The following is an 8,597-nucleotide window of genomic DNA, read 5'->3' on the forward strand; positions in this document are numbered from 1 at the left end:
TTATTTTCGTTATAAATATAAGATTCCCATCCAATTTCTCTCTAAAATTTATGTATTTTTTTTCAAAGTAGTCCTTTTACTAATGATAATTCTGACTAATATGCTTGATTAACAAGGATATTTTAGAAAAGACAACACATATTTATTACAAATAACTAACTTAACTTCTTTTCTTAATATTCTCAACTTAGTTAACTAGTTCTTATAGTTAGGACTGGTGGAGGCAGTAGTTAAAAAAAAGAAGGCAAGATTAATTAAGAGCTTGCAAGACTAATTCTCACTAACCCGGGGGGAGATTTTATTCTTTGGCCTGATTCCAAGAGAACCAGTTCAGTGCTTATTGTTTTGATGATTACCATAAGTTCATCAGATCTGGATTGTCTATATCTGATTTGAACGGTCTAGATTTAAAATATTTAATTAATTATTTTTAAATAGAGAAAACTATTTTTTGAAAGAATATGATAGTTAAGAGATCATCACTATTTTATATTTTATACATATTAAAATAATTATTTTGAATAAATAAAAATAAAAAAGAAATCAAATCTAAATCATCCAAATAAGATATAAATGATTCAGATATGATAAGTTTAGAATGCTTATCAAAAGGATAAGTATCGAAACTGGTTCCGATTTCAAAAGGGATTTCCCCCCAGTTTTCCCCATTTTCGACGGGACAAAAATTTATGTTCTTTTCTTATTGATGGCTTTTCCAAGCTCAACCATAATTATACTGTACTTTTCCTGAGATTTATTCAAAATATAACTTATTAATCATTAAAAGAATGTCCCAGGCACTAATATTGCATTATACCGGTATTTATTATAAAACATCAAGGTGGTGGAGTTCTATATTTATCAACTTACGAAAGAAGCTTTCGCTTCCCAACTGTTTCCATTTATTACAAATGATAAATTGGTGGTCCCATCTATTGACTGAGCCTTCCAAGAATTTGCATACGGATCACATGCATAAGAGACCCATGAAAATGGTCTCTTCTGTGAGATAGACTGAAGAATTCTTACGTCTTAGCATCACTACATTGAGAAACTGTACATTGCCTTATAAGAAAAGATTTCAATTACATGCATGCTTCCATATATATGTGTCTATGAGTTCAGAGAATTTCTTGGACTCCCAGTTTCATACTGACCTGTTTTCTACTTGCTCAGATACTCCATCGAGCGAGTCTCTGGATAAAGCATCACTGTTTCTGTGCTGAGGCTGGGAATTGGTCTCATCCAAGTACTGCTGGTAGGTGTATGACAGAAAGCCCCAAAGAGCAAGGAACAGAGATATCACCTTCAACCCATTCATCTTGTCATGGAAGAGTACTATAGCCAAAATGGGTACAATTGGCAAACCCAAAACAGTTATCACGTTTGAGAACACATACGACACCTCCAGAATCAAACCCACACTTCCCACGCTAAAAACTTGCCATGTTATAGCAGTAAAGCTCAAGTTCAGCATATAACTTGCCTTTCCCATTCTATACTCTTCCATTTCTGCCTTCAAACCTCTAAATTGCCCGATAGCAAACAGCCCCACCAGTGTTCACAAGGAATTGGTATATTATCATGTCTAGAATCACCTTGAAATTTTACTTTTTGTAGACTTTCCTGAATGCAAGCTGTGTCAGAGAAAGCACTAGTCCATGCCCGGCTGAACCAGCAACTATGCATATGAACCCAATCACATGCTTCTGTTTTGAAGCTTGTGTGGATGCTGAAGGAGAATCAGTATGAAAGACAAGGATGATGAACGAGATTGTTAAAATGACTAAAGAGTTTACGATGTAAGGTGTAAATTTGAGTGAATTAAGGAAGAAGGAGAAGAAGGCACTGGAGGCTAATTGAGAGGAGCAAATAAGAGAAAAAGTAGAAACAGGGAAGCTAGAGAGACCAACAGAGAATAAATAACAGTCTAATGCAACAATAAGGCCAAGGGTGACATAAACAAGTGCCAGCTTTGAAAGGGGGTGTTGTTCCTGATTGTGAATAATGGTATTTGTAGCAGAGGTTTGTTTGGCTGCAGGGATAAGGTACAACGGGAGGAGGATAGGGAAACCCACAAGCTGGACGAGTGTTCCCAACCATTTGCTGTGTCCACCGTCTTGATAATACTGTCTACCCAACAGGGTTGCAGCTGATTGCCCCGTCAAGACAGAGAGATAACATAGAAGGCTATTCTTAACCAACGTTGTTGTCTCGTTTTGTTTTTGATTGCAGAGCTTTCTTCATTAGGGATATCACCGGTGTCTTTTCTAAACCATAGGCACGCTGCTGAATGGAACAATAACTCTTGGTTTTTTTTTTTACTTTACTTATTATTATTTTTTATAATTTTTTCCATCATTCTGCTAAAATTCAAATTTGAGCCAAATTTACATATTTATTTTCTTCTTAGAATTTTCATAATTTTTAAATAATTATGGTATGTTATTTTGCAAAATACTATAAATACTTCAACTTAATCCCGCTTAATGCATTAATTTATCTTAAAAGACTTAATTTCATTTTTAAGTAAATTTTCCTTGCTCAAATAATGACATGGAATCTCAATTGCCATGATTAATCTCTCACCCAATATTACTTCAATCCTAAAACTAAAATTGGTATTTTACAACAAGCTCTCCTCTCAATAATTCAATGACATTCCGATTCCTTCTGCAATTCCCTTGCAACTCATCTCTAACTGGTTCTCCATGGATTTCACACACGTATCTTTTCCTGTGCATCAATCTCTGCCAACCTCATCTCCAACAAGTTAATTTCTGCTTGCAATGCTTCCTTCTTAATGCCTTCAATTGCATGAGGTCTGGTTTGATTCAAAAAATAGTTTCCTGCCACAAGAATTTGCACTTCTCAACAGAAGGTAACAAGCCATTAAATTGTAAATACGGGGATGGGGGGAAAATTGTAAGTGCTTCAAAAAGGCATGTCACTTCTCTTTGCACTTTTATCAAGCCTGACAAAATCCTTGATTTGGCCGCCTGGCAGCTGACCCTCCTGCTCTGCCTTATCAAATATGCACTGTTTCAAAATGAAGTAATCAAAATCATCAATATATTACATAAAACTAGAATGTGTGAGCACTGTTACTTCACTATTTGTTTTCTTTTCACTGGCATGACTGTTGATCCTCTTTCTTGTTTTAGAACAACTGATTTCCTCTTTCAAACTTTGTGTGGTTTTAAGAAGATCTTGAATTTCCCTTGCAATGCACAGGGCAGAGTTTAGTTTAGTGAAATAACAGCATAATTTTTATATCTAACATGTTCATAGCCAAGTAAGGTCATAGATGGGATAGTAGCTGTTTGAACAGAACCTTGCACTGAAAAGACCATGCACCATTATTCCACCCGGCACTGAAGACCGATAAAGGACTCATGTTTGAAATCTTGACATTGTTAGTGATACAGAACAGGAAACAAAAAGATTGCAAATAATCTGTGTTTATATATATAGTCTTAACAATGAAACCTCCATATAGGCTGTCCGTAAATGCGTGCATGCGAACCAGACCAGCATCCAAACAGAAAATAATTGAACAAAACAGACACAATTGTACAGCAGAAACCAGAAAGAATAAATCCGCAATTTCAAGCTATATTTCTAGTAGAAGTAGATACCAAAGGTGCTGATCCAGCTAGTACAGCAGGGATTCAAATTCTCCAAATCCATATACTTGATATATGGTCGCTGCTGTCAGTGCCTGTGTCAGTAATAGTGTCTCAGATTTTCTTGTTCAAGTTCGGTATGCCATCCAAGGAAACCTTTCTATGCTCAGAGTGCTTATCTTCACTTGGATAGTTAAGTTTCTTTATTGAGAATATTTTACTAAGATTTTGGATGGAATTGAGGTAATAAGGATTTGAGTTGGATATTTAATAAGGACTAACGTTACCCATGACTTCAAAACAAGGGTGCCATCTGATATGTCCCCCCCCCCCGGGGGAATTGTTCAGTATAATTTCAATTTCTCTTTTTTTATTCTCCTTTATTCTTCTTTCTACAATCACCCTATCAGTCTCCCTCGGTGGGATGGGGTCCATGAGAAGCTTTCTTGACCTGTTGCATTTTGTGCTAGGAACTGTGAACAGTTGGATGAGTTCGTGCATGCTAATTACGAAATATACAAAATAACTAGCCAGCAAAGTATAGTAGCCACATTAGAGAAGTAGAATCAAAACAAAATTTAACAAAATAAAGATAACTAATTGAAGCCGCTCTTCGCGTATGGTTTGGCTCGAAAGAACCTGCAGTCCTAAGGGCATTGAGAGAGCTTTCTTGGCAAGTAAATCTGCAGGAACGATAGCCGATCTGTTGGCAGAGACCATTCTCGTTGCAACAGGTTCTGCACTTCCAGGATAAGATCCTTGTTCTCACGCAAGTCGAAGTTGGCAGTTTTACACAGGTGAACAACCTTCTGAGTCACAATAGGGTTTCACGTTTCGAAAACCATCATCCCAGGCACGGCGGAGTCCCATGAGGCACCCCCAGCCAAAGCTCCGCCACGGAGCTGTCCCATTCCTCCTCAACCCTACGCATGAACGACTCAACAATTTCTCCCTTCATCGACTTGACTAGGCTCCCACAGCCGACAGAATGAAGTAAGTATGAGAAAGCCCCATCTACATGGACTTCTGCCTTCCTCCTCCTGCATATTTTCAGCGAAGAATATTGGTAAACTCATCAGTTCAATTATACAGGGACGTATTTTCATTTCATTAAAAGAGAGTGAGAAGAAGGGAGGGGGGAAGAGAGAGATTTTCATTCTCAATCACCCGAATTGTGGCATCATTCACGTCTTCGTCTCAATAGGAAGTGCCTGTATTCATGGGAGGTCCACGGAATGAGGTACCTGCTGGGTCTGCACTGTGCTCCATGGGCCTTCAAAAATGAGACGGCCATAAGTTTGAGAGTTGACATTGTATGAATTCAAAAGCTGCTGTTTTATGATCAACTAATAATAGTTCCGCCCAATTAGGTAAACTGCTTTTCCACATCGATGGCCAAAAAAAAAAGAACTGTTTCAAATACAAAGAAAAATAATAATTGAAAAAAATTCATTATAAACGTAATCACATGATAATTTGTGACTAATTTGAGCGGAGAATTTTGGGTGATGTCTCCGGGAATAATAAATATACCTTTTTTTCTTCAAAAAGTAATAAAATGCGGTAACCTGTTCGCTGGGACGGGGGTATGTGTGCGATAACAATTAAACGAAACGATTTGAAGAAGTCATTGAAGAATCATTTAGCATGAAAATTTCCAGAAAAAAGGCATGCTTCAAGAGGTTCAGAATGGAAAAAATAAATTACTAAAAGAAGAGAGTGTCTTGGAAGTTAATTTCCCTCAAATGAATTTGTCTCCACTAAAGAGTAATAATTAATATAATTTTGGTGGCTTCAGCGAATCATATAATTAAATGTGCAGAGGAACATTTGACATGGAACCATTGCCTTGTCTGCTTGCATGTAATATACGAAATGTAATATTGAATATTAAACTAGTAATTTGAATGAGGGATCATAGTAGTGCACCTTATTAAATCCATGCCGTTTAAGCGGATTTGTGGAACGTGGGAGATAATGGGCCAAATTTCCTCATCCTTGTTGCGACATTGTTCTTCGAGAAGCGAGCACCTCCAAATGAGGAGCCTTTGCAGGGAAGGAGGCATCATTCCTCCTTCTATTTTCTCAAGCCTGGGACAATCCCAAATTCGTAGTTCTTGAAGAGAGGTTAGATGTTGAAGCCCTGTGCAATGCAATGTCTGAGATTGAGTGCAGATGACAAGCTCAGTGATAGCGGGAAGGTGATGCCATTGCGTATGACATGATAATAACTTGTCACAGGCTGTTATCTCAAGTTGTTTTAAACTGGATGGTAAGCACCCCGGTGAGAACAGCTCCATTTCTGGACATTTTTCGATGCTTAGCTCTTTCAAATTTGGGAGAAGACATTGTATGTCATCAAACACGGACGTCAGACACTTGCAATTGCAAATGGAAATGCTTTGGAGATGAACAAGAGGTGCCTCCGAAACCAAAACAAACTTGAGATTTTCACATTCTTCTATAAATAGCTGTTCCACTGATGGGGGCACATGAATCACTGGAGGCGGCACCGCATCAGAACAATCCCGCACGGTCAATTTTTCAAGATGCAACTTTTCAGACAGATGCTCCAGCATGCGCTTACCTGAAATTGTTAGATGGCGTAGGGAAGGTGGTAATTCTTGCTCTTGCAACACTACATTTCGACTTCTGATTATAGCTAACTCGTCAATACTTGGACACTTTGGTATAGAAGAAGCAAGTTGTGGACATCCTTCAATTACCAGACACTTCAAAGAAATAAGTTGAGGAGGTAAGTTTCCAATTAATTTGTAACAATTATAAAGGAAAAGAGCGCGGAGTTTGGGAAAGGCTTCCATATCAATAGAGTGCCATTCTTGCCAGAAAGCCATATCTTCAATGGAAAGAGTTTCAAGGGATGGAAACGGTACGAGTAAAGAACAATCATGTCCCTTTAAAAACTCAGAACCCACAGTCACCACATTTCGTAAATCTGAAATAGTCAAGGATCTCAGAGCAGGTAGTTGGCCAAGGGCAGGAATTCTCCGACAGTTGTCGCAATTAGTCAGGTACAACTCAATCAAGTGATTGTACGAGCGACCTCCTGACCAACTTGGAAATGTTCTACCCGTATAACCGCCATCTTTCAAAATTTCTGAACCCCAATAAGGTTGAAGCATGGTGTTCGTAATATCTCCCTCTGTCCATGAAAATAGAAATAAATATTGAGAAACGTGACTGAGAAATTAAAGAAAGAATAACATATACATGTCTAATATGTGAAGAATATAAAATAAAACTTAAGCTGTGATGCTGGTGGGGATTTTTTTTGGGGAAAAAAAAGACCGAAGTTGTGATGGTCGCACTTGTAGCAACATTAATTATAATAATAAATTCATAATGATAAACTAGAAAATGGCAAAAGCTTGTGGGAAATGAGCAATTTTACATAAATTTTATGCTTTCCATGCGATATAACATAAACTTTTAAAACAAGATAATTCATTAGGTTTGCAAAGAAGCTAATTACATGCAAGGCTTTCTAAGAAACCATGTTTAATGACCTCCAAACACAAGCCAGGACAGGACTATTGGCTATATATCCAGACAAGTCAAGTAATTAGTTGACTTCCAGAGAAGCCAATTCGATACCAAGTGATAAGCACTGAAGAACTGAGCCTTGGTGCTCATCCCTGGAGAGGGGAAGGCTAAAATGAAATGAGAGAGTTGGGAGATTGAGAGGAAAAAATTAGGAGAAGAAGATGGCCGAGAAAAAGGATGAAGAGTAATTTTACTCTTTTCTCTTATTAAAAATTTAGACAACTTCTTCATGTTTTCCTTTCTCTTTTTATTCTATGTATATTCTTTTAATTCTTCCAAAATCAAAATAAAATAAAAATATAGAAAAAAATAAGCCATGACAAATTGAAAGTTACAAGCGGCAAAAGTAACAAAGAAAAAGAGAAGTATGGGATGAACATATAAGTTATGATATTTCTTATTACTATTATGGTTTTCCCCATCTTAAATCCTTGTTTATTTTATATGGAAATTTAACTAACTAATTAACATTATACTAATCCAACTACTTTTAATGAGCTAATTTTTATTCAATTTATTCCACTACTTGTTTCAAGTACCTACCAATCGTAATAATATACTCCTTCCGATTCTTATTATATGAAACTTTTATATAGTATAATGCATTGTCTAAAGCATTATTTTTTTCAGCCTGGTTGTCCCTGAATAATTATAAAACCTCCTAACTAATTAACCAAACTCCTCTAACTATTGACTTTTATTGAATGTAATTGTGATATTTTACAAAAGATAACCAATGTTAGCTAACTTCATTAATTTAGTAAAATTGTTATCAGTTCTCATAATATGGACAATAGATAAGTAACGTTTTAAAATAAAGCTAGGGACGTAATATGTAAGACAATATCAGCGATAACACATGATAAAAGAAGGATCAATAACTACCTTGATTCCCTGTTACATTTCACTGAATCTGAATATCGATGCATCTCATTAGTGTTTGCATCCAGCCTGCACCCAGAAGAACACCCATGGTTTTCACACCCCCAATTAATAATAGTTCCATCCAAGGTAAAGTCTTATAATTGTAATCACGTGATAATTTGTGCACAAATTTGTTCAGAGAATTTGAATGACGACGTATCTGGGAATAATTAGTGAACTCATTTTTCAAGAAGTAATTGTAAAATTGTAGGACCTTGTTGGCTTGAAAGGGAATATATATAAGAAAAATTTAACGAAAGGATTTGAAGAAGTCATTGAAGAATTACATAGCAAGAAAAGGTATGATTCAAGAGGTATCGACATTAAAGAAAGGTCCTAAAAATAAAAGAGTACACCTGAGTAATAATTATGGTGGATTCAGGGAATATAATTAAAGAACATTCTATAGTCTGTGCTTGCATGCAATATGCAAAACGTAATGCTGAATATTAGACTAGTAAATGGAATAAGGGACCATATAAG

At 36.4% G+C, this 8,597-nt stretch overlaps 1 pseudogene; it reads right to left on the reverse strand.

Annotated features, from left to right (window-relative positions):
• Nucleotides 1–885: 885 nt before the first annotated feature.
• On the reverse strand, nucleotides 886–4,346 carry LOC114719382 (purine permease 21-like; annotated as a pseudogene).
• Nucleotides 4,347–8,597: the final 4,251 nt, after the last annotated feature.

Source organism: Neltuma alba, unplaced genomic scaffold, assembly GCF_004799145.2.
Source record: "Neltuma alba isolate B1F8T4 unplaced genomic scaffold, ASM479914v2 tig00011915_pilon, whole genome shotgun sequence".
NCBI classification, from domain to species: Eukaryota; Viridiplantae; Streptophyta; class Magnoliopsida; order Fabales; family Fabaceae; genus Neltuma; species Neltuma alba.